The sequence below is a fragment of the Prionailurus viverrinus genome, chromosome B3 (assembly GCF_022837055.1).
Source record: "Prionailurus viverrinus isolate Anna chromosome B3, UM_Priviv_1.0, whole genome shotgun sequence".
NCBI lineage: Eukaryota > Metazoa > Chordata > Mammalia > Carnivora > Felidae > Prionailurus > Prionailurus viverrinus.
In genome coordinates this window covers 91707366-91721565 of record NC_062566.1, presented here as the reverse complement: position 1 = coordinate 91721565, position 14200 = coordinate 91707366, and the positions used below count along the sequence as shown (strand labels likewise).

At 35.1% G+C, this 14200-nt stretch overlaps 1 pseudogene; it reads right to left on the bottom strand.

The window, feature by feature from the left end:
- Positions 1-2066: 2066 nt before the first annotated feature.
- On the bottom strand, positions 2067-2735 carry LOC125169099 (developmental pluripotency-associated protein 4-like; annotated as a pseudogene).
- Positions 2736-14200: the final 11465 nt, after the last annotated feature.

The window sequence follows — 14200 nt, the reverse complement described above, 5'->3', positions numbered from 1 at the left end:
ATCACCTATATAGCTGATGACGTTAGATGTAATGAAAATAAACTTTCAAGAATGTGTTTGTTTGTTTCTTTGTTTGTTTTTCCCTACAAAAACACTAGGTTCTTTGTTCCAGGTATCAAAATGATAGAATATTCCAGTACTATTTTTAAAAGAAAGCTTTGCTTCTTGTCTCATTTTTGCAGAAGTTGGAAATGATTTTAATAAAGGTAAGCATGATTCTAATAGTTTCTTTTTTTAAATGTGAATATTATTTACTTACACTGAAAGATTCTGACTATTAATGAGTAGTCAGTGGGGAGACACTGAAAGATCATGGAAATACCTTGCTCATCAACAAACATTCCTCTCTAGTTTTTAACATTTATTGAGGTTTCTTGCCCAAATCTCTCCATATCATGATGGTTACAAACTTTCCAACTCTACTACTCTTTCCAGTACATTTTAGAGGGGGAAAATCTCATAATTAAAAAATTCATAACAATAAAACAATGTTGGAAGCTGCCATGAAAACACAAGTGAAAAAATACATCTTTTCTAAGTCACAGGACTATAAATTCAGGAAGTACAAAAAATTTAAAATGAATCAAACTCATCAAATTATATACATTAAATGTAAACCTTTTTTTATGTCCAATTATACTTCAGTTGAGTGGTTTTAAAAAAAGAATCATGCCAAATAAAATCATAATTTTTGGCTTAATCCTGAATTAAGAATATTAACAATAATTTGCTCATAATGTGTATGGTCTCCTATATACCATAGATGAGTTTATACACACATTTAAAATCCAATACATTATGGAGGCACCTGGGTAGCTCAGTTGGTTAAGCATCTGGCTCTTTATTTCAGCTCAGGTCATGATCTCATGGTTCATGAGTTCAAGCCCATATTGGGCTTTACACTGGCAGTGTGGAAATGGCTTGAGATTCTCTCTCTCTCTCCCCCTCTCAATCTGCCCCTCCCCCACTCTGTGCTCTGTCTCTCTCTCTCTCTCAAAATAAATAAACTTTAAAATAAATATATATATATAAATAAAATCCAATACATTATGAATTTATGATTCATAAGTAACCTTAAGTATTTTCAAGCAGTAGAACTTGCATAACAGTTACAAGTGGAAATAATACTGGCAAAATATTCTGTGTTTTAACCCTGAGACATACCATAGAGGTCTCAGGTTATTAAGAAAATGTCAAAAAATGTTGTTTTGTATATTAAGAATATGTTTTTGGGAATGGGGAAAGATAACAGCTTTCCCTTTGGTTTAAAATATTCAACAGTTTTAAAGTCATGAATCCTGAGAAGGGGCATCCAGCATGAAAACACACCTGCTTTCCATTCTACTCCTCCACGATGGTCAGCTCCATCTCTCACTTGAAGAGAACTGTTGGGGTGTCCAGGTACCTCAGTGAAGCATCAGACTCCTGATGTCTGCTCCGGTCATAATATCATTATTCTGTGAGTTCAAATCCTACATCCAGCTCTGTGCTGACAGCTGGGGATTCTCTGCCTCTCTCTGCCCCTCCCCAACTCGCACTCTCTCTCTCTCAAAATAAAATTAAGAAAAAGGAAGGAAGGAAGGAAGGAAGGAAGGAAGGAAGGAAGGAAGGAAGAAGGAAGGAAGGAGGAAGGAAGGAAGGAAGAGAGAGAGGAAGAAAGAAAGAAAGAAAGAAAGAAAGAAAGAAAGAAAGAAAGAAAGAGAAAGAAAGAAAGAAAGAAGAAAAGAACAGTTTAAGTTCACTTCTATTTCAGAAAAGTAAACATTTGGTAGTATGAATGACTTTTTCATCTTATTAACTGGAATGAATGGTAATTTCTGAAATGCTTTTCCAGTTTAAAACACAAGAGCCTCTGTATCCCAACCCACAAAGCCACGGGCCTTGTTGGGGGGTCTGAGGGTAACATCCACAACCCACCAGCCTGTGTGCCCTGTAAGCAGGAAGAATGGAGGGTGTGGAGTGCCTGCATTCCTTCCAGCTGTCAGTGGCACCAAGGAGTTGATTGTAGTTCCCTTTCTACCATTAATTATAATCACAACTAGACCCCTTTTCCTGGGATCGTAATCTCATTGGAGGCTTTTCATTAAAATCTTATTCCTCCGAACACATCTGGGCACAGCCTGTTGGCCTCCAGGTGTGGGGGTGGAAAACCACAAGCAGGTAGCAAGAAGAGTGCACACATTCATCCCTGCGTTTTAGGCATCCAGGCTTGTCCTGCGTGAAATTGAAGGCGAACCCATCCCTCTGTGTCCACAGGCAGACTTCCCCCATGGATCAGACACCACTAAACACCACAGGCCTCCCGTGGCGATTCCACTGTCTCTATCTTCCCAGCCCTGGCTGCCATCCTGGACCGGGAGGCAAACACAGCTTCTGGGCCTGAAGTTGTCACAACAATGGCGTTGGCTCTCTCCAGCAGAGCATCAGACCCAACAAGGCAGGCATCCCACCCTCAGGGGGAGCAGCCACTTGAGGAAAGTAGGTTCCATCAAAAAATGTCTTTTTTTAGACCTTTCCAGAGATGTTTCTCCCTTGTCCATCTTTGATCTTCTTGTGACTGTGTGAGAATCTTGGCCTCCTTTGCGGTGACAGGAATGTTCTTCCTATGATCAGGGTAAGTAAGCATATTCACAGAGTCATTTATATGTGTCTAATTTCCGGCTTTTGGTGCTCAGCTTTAGTTGTTGGCACCAGGCCCACAGGATGTCTTGGTGGAGCAGGTTGACTGGTGGCATTTTTAGAAAGTAATTGGGATTTTCTTCCTAAGTCTTAAACTCTTCCAGTGCCTTGTATCACCTTTTCTGGACAGGAAACTTTGTCTTCTTTCATAGATCTTTTTCATTAGCTCCTGTTCACTGATGTTCGCTGTAACTTTGGGTCGCCAGAAGCCTGCTGTTTCTCTCCGGATTCTCATGATACAGGTTGCAATTTGCAAGCCAGATAATCTTCCCTGACTTCTTTGTGGAATTCTGCTTTTTGCCTTTTCCTTTCTCCATATCCAAAGAGAAGTCAAGATTTCCTAACTGTTTCTAAGTCTAAACAACAGGAGTATGTTGTTCATACTAAATTCTAGAGTGAATAAAATAGATATGTCTTCGGCTTCAGAGAGTTTAGTGCCTTATTCACCTATTTTTGTTTGTTTCTTCGTTTAACTTTTTTAAAGATAAAAGGTGCCTGGGTGGCTCAATCAGATGAGGATTTATTTGACTCTTGATTCTGGTTAAGGTCATGATCCCAGGGTCATGGGTCATGGGTCATGGGCATGAAGCCTGCCTAAGATTCTCCCTCTGCCCCTCTCCCCTGCTTGTGTACTTTCTCTCATTCTGTCTCTATAATTATAAAAAAAAAAAAAAAAATAGAAAGAAAGCAGTGATTACAATAGTGATAGTTCTTACAAAGATAAACAAAGAGGGGTGCCTGGGTGGCTCAGGCACCCTTTGAGCATCTGACTTTGCTCAAGTCATGATCTCGTGGTTTATGAGTTCAAGCTCCACGTCAGGCTCTGTGCTGACAGCTCAGAGTCTGGAGCCTGCTTTGGATTTGTCTCCCTTTCTCTCTGCCCCTTCCCTACTCATTTCCACGCATGCCCTCTCTCTCTCTAATAAACATTAAAAAAAAATTTTTTTTAAGATAAACAAAGAAACAAACAAAAACACGTGCTGTGATGAAATATAACAGGAGGTATGTCACTTCACTTCATTTACCTGGGGTGATTCAGAAGTGATGATTGCCCCAAGGAATAGAGAATATCAAGATTAATAAAATTATTCAGTAATATCATGAAGATAAAATTTTTCAAAGATTAAACAGAGCAAGCACCAAACTGTAGTTCAAACAAGTCCCTTAATCTCTATCCTCAGAAAATTAAAGGGTTTGAAATCAGAAATATGAAACATTACTAATTTCCATATTAAATGGGACATTTTCTATGAATCTCAAATGTAATGTCACAGACAATATGATTAATAACAACCTGTCAAATTTGATATCTAAAAGCTAATTTTTAGTTATTTTTATGTTTGAATTCTAATAATATACTAATAAAAATATTTTGAAATTTGGATAAAATTCTAAAGTTTACCCCATCTTATAATAATATTCATAGACAAAAACCGATTTTTTCTTTAAATTAAATGAAATGTTATTTGATTTGCCTTAATTCAAATGCTAAAAAATACAAAGCATTTTCAATTATCTTGCTTACAATAAATTTCTTTTTTTTAACCATCATTCAATAGGCTCTAATTTATTCATATAGGGAAACAAATAATTCTTACATTCATAAAAAAATTAAAATTACTTATCAAAGAAAAAATCATATGAAGAACTATTTCATAGATTCAAAAAAACACACATGCTTGTGATCAGATACATGTAAAATAATTTCAGAAGGAAAAATATATTTCAGAGAGATAACTATTTTTTTGTCATCTATGATTAATAATTTATTAAAGTGCAATATAAAGATATTTATTTTAATAACAAAAATTTCAATTCAAATAGGTAATTGTGCAATATTAAAAAAAGAAATCTACCACATCTATCCACGTATTTACACATAATTCTTACAGTTTCAATTTCAAAAAAAAAAAATTCAGTGTTGATAAGAGCACAGATTTAGTCCAATGATAGCAAATCGTTTCAAAAATCCTTAAGAGTGGGGCGCCTGTGTGGCTCAGTCGGTTAAGCGTCTGACTTCGGCTCAGGTCCTGATCTCGCGATCCGTGGGTTCAAGCCCCACGTCGGGCTCTGTGCTGACAGCTCAGAGCCTGGAGCCTGTTTCAGATTCTGTGTCTCCCTCTCTCTCTGCTCCTCCCCTGCTCGTGCTCTTTCTCTCTCCCTCTCTCTCTCTCTCTCTCTCTCTCTCAAAAATAAACATTTAAATTTTTTTTAAATCCTTAAGAGTATTCATTTCCTTCATTCTAGTGATACCATTTCTGAAAATGAGTTCCCCCCACCAAAAAAAAAAAAATGTAGGATGGTAACAGTAATCATATGACAATTAAGAAACAACAGAAATGACCGAATTAAATAAATCATCTTACTGTGGGATACTTTGTACCCAATAAAAATTTTTTTGGTCTTCAATTTTCAGTGACATGGAAAGACATGACCTGCCTCTCCATACACATACAAGAATAATCTATAACTATACATATACCAACGGTGGCTATCTCTGCTCTGGGAATTAAAAGTCTTTTACACTGTTTCAAGTTATCTACATGTGTCTGGTAATTTTTTTATAAAATGAGAATGTATTATTTTTATGATGAGAAAGCTAGTCTTAACTATACCAAAAATAATCAATAATTTTGATGGTGGTAAAGACTACCATCTTCCTCTTAGATGTAGGCATAATGTTATATAATTTCAATGTTTTGTTTATGTTGATGAACATATTTATCAATAAATTGATAATTGACTGCACAAGTAATTATTTACAAGACTGGAAAGTAAGCTTAGGGTAAAGTTATTTTCTATATTACCTTTCCTTTCAGTGGGGAGAAGTGATGTGTGCTTTGCTTCCCAAAATTTTAAACAAAGGAATTTCCTACTTTCCTTTTATTTTTGGCTACTTGCTTTTTCTAATATCTGAATAAAATATTTTCTTTTTTTAATTTTTTTTAATGTTTATTTATTTTTGACAGAGAGAGAGAGAGAGAGAGACAGAGAGAGAGAGAGACAGAGAGAGCATGAGCGGGGGAGGGGCAAAGAGAGAGAGAGTCACAGAATCCGAAGCAGGCTCCAGGGTCTGAGCTGTCAGCATAGAGCCGGACGTGGGGCTTGAACCCACAGACTGCAAGATCATGACCTGAGCCGAAGTTGGACGCTCAACCGACTGAGCCACCCAGGTGCCCCTAAAATATTTTCTTACGTTATCATTTGTGTTTGGTTTGGCACTTCATTTCCTTTTCAAATTTTGAAACAAATGCTCAGAATGTTTAAGAATTTCCTCAAGCATTTAACTTTGCTAAAGGGTCACAGGCTTTAACCATTCTCTCTAAAAATAAATCTCTCTCACTCTCTCTCTCTCTCTCTCTCTCTCTCTCTCTCTCTCTATCTCTTGAGTCACATAGTTCTGAGAGACAATCTTCCCTCTCAGTTTATGGTAATTTAAGAGTTTGGTTGAGGTACCATTCCTACTTTACTTATTTTTTCATAGTTAAAATGTTTTCACTGTTAATTCCTACTCTTCCCATTTATACCCACTCTAACTGTTAAGGTCTTTGAATATGTATGTATTTTTTAAAAATATACAACATTGAATCTTATATGCATATTCTCTTATTTATTTAAACTTATTCGGAATCATGTTATACATACAAAATGATTAAAAAGCATGATTCATTAGGTCAGTATAACAACTATAAAGTTGAATTTATGAAATAAATGACAACTCCTTTAATGAGCATTTATAAAGCCTTGCATTCAAAAATTAGATTGTGTCAATTTGCCAAAAGCACATGGAACAGGTGGGCAGGGCAATGGGCTAACTAGGTGATGAGTATGAAAAGAACAGCTTTAAATCCAAATGACAGCCCTGCCTTAGTTTAAAGCTAAAGTTCTCTTTTCTGCTTATTATGGATCTTTGATAAGAAATACAATTGCTGAGAAGTCTGTTTTGCTTGCTGTTTGTTACGAGCATTGTGAGGCCTTTCCTGAATGTAACCTGCTGTGTAGTAGAATGGGTTGTAAACCTTCCTAAATGTAGTCTGATATGTGATGGAATGAGTGATTGTACATAAACTAACCGGCATTTCTCGCTTCTGTAAACCTGCTTGCTTAGCACATTCCTCACCTACCCTACCCCCTTCCCCCTTCACCCTTTTTCCTCCCGCCACAAGTAACGGACAAAGTCTTCCCGCCAAAGGACAGACAAAGGACGCCCAATCAGAGAACAACAAATGTCCTTACTTTAAAATCAACTAATCAGGCCCCTCATAATTTGAAACCTCCCCTGTGCTATTTGTCTCTGTCTATAAAAACGCTGTACCAACCCTGATCGAGGCCTCTTGCGTCACCGGCGACGAGTGCGCAGAGGACCAGGTTCGAACCTGCAATAAACGACCCTTGCCGCTTGACTTTGACTTACGACTCTGGTGGACTTTTGTGGGAGGTTTCGGAACTTCGGGCATTACAAGTATTAGGAAGGGCACTTATGATGAGCACTGGATGTTGTATGTAAGTGATGAATCACTAAATTCTACTCTTGAAACAGATATTACACTCTATGTTCACTAACTGGAATTTAAGTAAACCTTGAAGCTACAAAAAACAACAACGAAAAAAAAAAGAATCATAAAAAACCCTCAACAAAATTTTAAAAATATGCGTCATACACTGTTCTGTGACTACAATGACATTAAATTTAAATATCAATGATTGAAAGGCAAAAAAAAGTTAACAATAGTTTTGGAAGGCAAAAAAAAAATTTAACCATAGTCTAGAAACTTAAATAATAATGATTAAATAGCTAATAGGTTAAATATTTGAGCTGAATAAAAATTAAAACATTATACAACAGAAGTACAAATTCTGAGTAAGATATACTTTGAGGAGAAATTATATCCTTCCATTCTTACATTACAAAAGAAAAATCCTAATAATCAGTATATAAAGAAATAAGAAAACAATTGAATCATTATATGCTCAAAGAAGTGTTAATTATCATTATGAGTAGAAAAAAAAGTAAACAATGGAGCAGAAAGTAATGGATAAAAGACAATGTTACAATAGAGATGATCAAAAGACATATATAGATTGTTTTCTTAAAGACTTGTCCAATATCTTGTGTTATTGCTGAATGACTGAAGACACAAATAAACCAAGTGAGGACAATAATACAAAAATCTTTGCTCTGAGAAATTTTAAAACCTAAGAAAAATTTCTAGAAAAATGTAATTTTGAAAATATAAAAGTTAGATACCATAAATAATTACAGGGATATTGATGAATTGGAAAACAGTTAAGAACATAAACTCAGGTGTGTTTGGAGGTGAATTCTGCCAATATATCAAAGGAGAGATAATTTTGTCTTATACAAACTCTTATAGATAAGAAAGAAAAACAGAAACTCTATCTCAGCTATTTCAAGGCTACAATAATCTTGATTACAAAAGCAAGCAAAATTATAAACTAATCTCACCTAATGAAAATGGAAAACTTTTAACAAATATTAGCCCACCCAGTCTATGATTGCTTTCAAAAAACAACAAAACCATTAAAAAGATTTGTAACTAATTAATATGACAAGCTTAAATGGAAAACCATTATTTTAATAGATTTAGAAAAGATATTTGATAATTTTACAATTCATTCTTGAAAATAAACAAATGAAAAATTTCAAATATAGTATTAGAAGTTCACATTCTTAATTTGCTAAAGAGTAGCTACTAAAACCTATAATAATTATTACCCTAAATGAAGAATATTAGAAATTTTTCTTTAAAATCAGAAAAAAGTCAGTCTCTGACATAGTTTCTATTGAATTTGTATTGGTGGACCTAGCCAAGTAATAATATAAGTTAAATGAAAAAACTAAAGGGTTGAACAGAAGTAACAAAACTGCCACTACTCACAGATTATCTCATTTTCTAAGGAGAAAACTTCAAGGGATTTATGGAATTCATTAGAAATTATATCAATTTACTAATTATTGAATATAGGATTAATATGTCTATTTAAATTTTTTTAAATGAGCAAAGAAATTTTCAAAAATATTCTTGTAGTATTCTTGTATTCTTGGACATTTTTCTCAATTAATAGCCTTTTTCAAGTCCCTCTAAAACTTGTTTCCAATATTTGTTTCTTCCAAAGCAAAATCCAGACAGAAGACACTATTAAGATTTTGAACAAGGTACTTAAGTGTTATGTCTTCCCCCATCAAGATAATTATACCCCTCCCGTTGATCAAGTCTCCTGTGAAAATCCCTTCCTAAATTTCAAAACACCTGTATGGAAATGATGATCCTGACAGTCATTGACTTTTTCCTAAATTGTTAAATGATGGCAAAACTTTCTGACAGCCAGCAACTCTAGGTTTATAAAATTCTAAAAGTCCCTTTCTGGGCCCCAAACCTGCTACCAGAACTTTTTGTGAAAAAGTCATTTGCTAAGGAGCCCATTCCAGAATTGAACTATGACACTTTGGTCCAAGTATCTTATACTAACAATCCCAATTTTGGAACACATAGTTACCCTCAAGTACATTAGTCTTCTATTTCACTATTTTCTTCTGAACCCAGATTTTAAAATTCCTTGCTTTGAGAATCTCATCTGACAATGAATATTAAAAATAAGAAAGATCTAGAGTGCCCCATATAGGTGGTTTTTGCCTCATGTTACCACAGATATCAGTTCAGTTCTAGCATCATGGCAAGCTCACATTCCATTCTTAAAGGATTTTTAAATATGCTATAGCCTTCCATGGCTCACTCCAACCCAAAGTTTAAATAGTTGTATTAACCTGTCTATACTGAAATGCAGTGCATGGACACCATATAAAAAGCTATCCTATGATTTATCTCTGTTGGATGAATGACTCAAATTGTTCAATGGAATTCACACCTTGCCCTTGTTCCTATGTTCTTATATTTCCAAAGCACAGAACTCACTGCTTACTCTGCTTGCCCTCTTCCAACTGAACTGTCATCTGATTCTGAACACAGATATTCTCTTGAATATAGCCTTGTGTCTTTGTTACAGAAATGCACCCTTGATTTTATTTTGGGATGCTACTCCAAATCTGACTTTATCCCCTGTTAACCTCCAAGTCACACATGACTGTGAGGCCCGTTCAACTGATCTTTTTGTCTCAGACACAAATCTTAAATAGGGAAGAACATTGCAGCCAGAGATTAGTAGTCAGGAAGAAGAGTGGTGGGAAAGGGAATCCACCTTTGATGAATATTTCTTTCCTTGATAAATAATTCTGATAGCAATGAAATAATGAGTGTTTTGAAAGATGGAGTTACCTAATGAGACATTTAATAAACCAAGTCAATCTAGAGGTGATGTGGAAAATGAATTAATAGAGAGGAATGGAGGAAAATGGAATATCAAAGACTAATACCTACCAAATAAATGCCTCTCCTTATGAAGGAACTATTCAACTTAACAACTCACTCTATGATTAACAAAGAATCAGGGAAACTGTAACTTTTCCAAATCATTTTGTAAGAGAAATGCTATGGTGAATAATATGTTTCAGTGGATTACATAGCCATTGCTTTGAAAACAGACACATTGTGCCTGATATTTCCACTAATTAAAAAATTGTGGAGGGGCATCTGGGTGGCTCAGTCAATTAAGCATCTGACTCAATTTCAGCTCAGGTCATGATTTCATGGTTTGTGGGTTCGAGCCCCACTTCAGGACATGAGCTGATGGCACAGATCCTGCTTGGGATTCTCTCCTATCTCTCTCCCTGCCCCTCCCCACTCCTTTCTTTCAAAAGCAATAAATAAACTTTAAAAAATGTGGAAATAAAATGGAAATCCATTTTAAGGTTTGTGATAATTTTGAGTATTTAAAAACAGTGCATGGAGTGTTAGTATATGATCTCCCAGTGTACTGTGTAATTTTTCATTGTCAAAACAATGATATGATTACATGAATGCTAACCAACTCACCCTTAGTATCGAAAAAAGGTAAATCGAGCTGCATCATTAGAGGAAAAATGAGAAACAAATACTGTCATGCCAGCTAATGGCTGAAAGAGATTCCTGTCATGAAAAGGGTGATAAGTCAGCAATTACTGCCTTCACTCATTCACCAAAGTGCACTCAGGCTCAATTTATATTCTAAAGCAGACTTTTTCCTTTCACCAAAGAAACAGGAGTTCTTTGCAAAAGGTAGACAGTATAATTTAGCTTTTTGATGTTTGCAACAATGTGTAAAACGTCTTTAAGCAAATGTTTTCATCTATATTTACACATACATATGTACATGAATATTTGTGTAGGTGTATACATTTTTATACGTGTGATTCTCAGAAGTCTTCTAATCATAAGTCTCGACCCAACTAATCAACACATTTGTATGAGCATATGATCAACAAATGTGTCTTAAAGAATCAATGTTTACAACACCACGAGTGAATCATAAATGTGAACTATGGACTTTGGGTGATTATGATATGTGAGTATAGGTTCATCAATGTAACAAATGTGGTCTGGTGGGGGATGGTGATAGTGGGGAAGGCTATGCACGTGTGGGGTCAAAGTGTATATGGGAAATCTCTGTGCCTTCTCTTCAATTTTGCTATAAACCTTAAAGTGCTCTAAAAAAATCCTAATTTAAAAACATGAAATAGAAAAAAATGTCAATATTTCTAGGAAAACACACATCATTGTATACATCACCACATATATCAGCTACTCAGCAATCAATAGATCATTTGTTTAATCATTTGACCATTTAAGCATATTCAATGTTTACTTTTATTTTAAGCACTATGTTAGGTTTGTGGATTACAGAAATCAACAAGAATTATCCCTTTACTTAATGATCTTACAGTCTATTCTATAAAGTAGTTCCCAGTGGCACCAAAGTTCAGTGAACCATAGTGATGTCTGGCTTTGAGTGAATGTAGTTGAAGACAAAATAGCAGATTGTTTAAAATTATGGGTTTTAAAGTCAGAACACTGGATTTGAATCCCAGTCGCATGATCAACTAACTTTAGTTGAACATTGAGGGAGATTAATTCATATCTTTACACTTACTTTTTTCTATTAATAAAATATGGGTGTAACATTAATATTTCTTCAGCATCTTTGAAGGATTTATATATTTTTAAAGTTTATTTATTTATTTGAGAGAGAAATAGCACAAGTGGGGAAGAGGCAGAGAGAGAAGGAGAGAGAATCGCAAGCAGTCTCCCCGCTAGAAACACAGAGCCCGAGGTGGGGTTTGAACTCATGAAACCCTGATATCCTGACCTGAGCCAAAACCAAGAGCCCCATGCTCAACTGAGCCACCCAGGTGCCCCTGAAGTATTTAACTACATAATCTAGGTAAAACTCTTAGAATAATACCCGATATATTCTAATAAGTAATGTTTAGTCTAATTATTAATAAATACTATTGTGTTCTGTTTTGGATATATTTTTGTCCAAATATCTATTAATAAAAAAGTAAAGATATCATCTTTCTATTGACGAATGTCCACATTATGATTAATAACTCATTTTAATAATTCTAATAGCATACCTCTGATGCTATAAGGTGCTATTCTGATGACCCAAGTGGTCATCAGATATGCTCAAACTCATAACTCCATGACCCATCTGTTATGGTGTTTATTACTTAATACTAAGTAAATGTGCTCAAGATCAAAGTCAGAACATTACACATCTGCAACTGCTTGTTTACACACACAATTGCAAAATATGTTCGATTGGCAGCATATGTTAGAATGAACACCAATCTGTTATGGTGATAATTTCATTGTTGGCTGTATTGCAGAGGCCTGGTCTATAATGTATTTTATTAAGATGGATGTGCTTTAGTTTGTTCAACCATTCATGGTAAAATATTTGGCTAATGTTTTTATTGCATGCCATCTGTGTGGGCAGTAAGGTTGTCCAATAACACATGAAATGTCACTGTTTTGAATAGGCATCTAACTGAGGTTTAATCAAATGGATATTTTACATTAATTAAATGCCAGCTGATTAATTAAAACATATTTTTATATTTAATAACTATGTAAAAATGGGACATGATTAGCTCAAAATTCCATGCATTATGCACAGAATGTAGACTTTCTTATGAATACATGCATGCAGAACAGTGTAATAGAATCTAGATGCATTTAAATAGCATTAAAATAAATGTCACCCTGCTATTTAAGAAATAGCAAGCGGTATGTGTTTGGAAATGATTCTTTCTAATATCTGGATCTCTTTGACCCCTCTTTGTACTGTCATAAAGCAACACATTTTTTTCTCCAGAGCCAAGAAGAAGTTTAAATGTACCTACTCCTACTGTGACAAATAATCAGTTCCATATACGCAAGTGAGAAGCTTTGCTAACTACCAAAATGATTGTAAGAATCACAGGAGAACAAAATCAGGCAGATGTTTTGAAAACAAAACAACTTGCTGAAATTTAGCTTCTCTCCAAAAATATCAAAGAAATGAATCAGCTTCTCTCTCCATTTTCTTTCCTTATCATTTTCTATATTATCTCCTGGAAAAGCCATTTTTTTTTCTGTCTGGCTACATTTCATCACAGGTACCTATCTCAGGTTTATCCAAAGTTCATTCCGTATGTCTATTCTCCCATTTCTCTGAAATATGTTTCCTTACTTGATTGTCTGAGAAAATTATATTCAGAAGAGAGGACAGCTCTTACATGCCATTATCTCATCATTTATATCAGCAAAATTCATTTATCCCCTCTTTGCTTGTGTTTTCCCTTGAGATTAAAGAGAAATCAAGGTATAGGATCAAGAATTGGATGAGCCTTAGATAGAATCAGACCCAAGTCTGTCCCTTCAATGGAGCCAGATTGCTAGTGTCTCAGACCACTCTTCTCTTCCAGGCAACACAAGGGAAAGGGAATTTGGAGCTTCTATTCACATTAGTATCTGTAGGCCCTGGTCAATTCTGAAACCATGAATAAAGGGAAAGAATATATATGTGCACATCTGCCCCATTTAATGTCTAACTGTGTGACTCTTGAGAACCAGGGATATTTATTTCTTTTCTATCTTGAGTGACTAACACATTAAATTATTATTAAACACACTATTGCTTAAATAGTCAGTATTATGCCAAACCTTAAGATTGATTTCCCTTTCCACAATACAGCGATATCTTGCTTCATTGCATTTCACAGATACTGCACTTTTTTACAAATTGAAGGTTTCTGGCAACCCTGCATCAAACAAGACTATCGGCATCATTTTTCAGTGGAATCTGCTCACTTTTGTATCTCTAAGTTACATTTTGGTAATTCTCAGAAAACTTCACACTTTTCTGTTATTATTACATTTGTTAGGGTGATCTGTTATCAGTGATCTTTGATGTTATTGTAATTGTTTTGGAGTGCCACAAATTGCAACCATATAAGTTGGCATATTAATTGTTAAATGTGTGTGTCCTGACTGCTCCACTTCCTAGCCCTTTCCCCCATCTTTCTCTTTTTTCTCAGGCCTCCCTATTCCATGAGATGCAATATTGAAATTAGACCAAC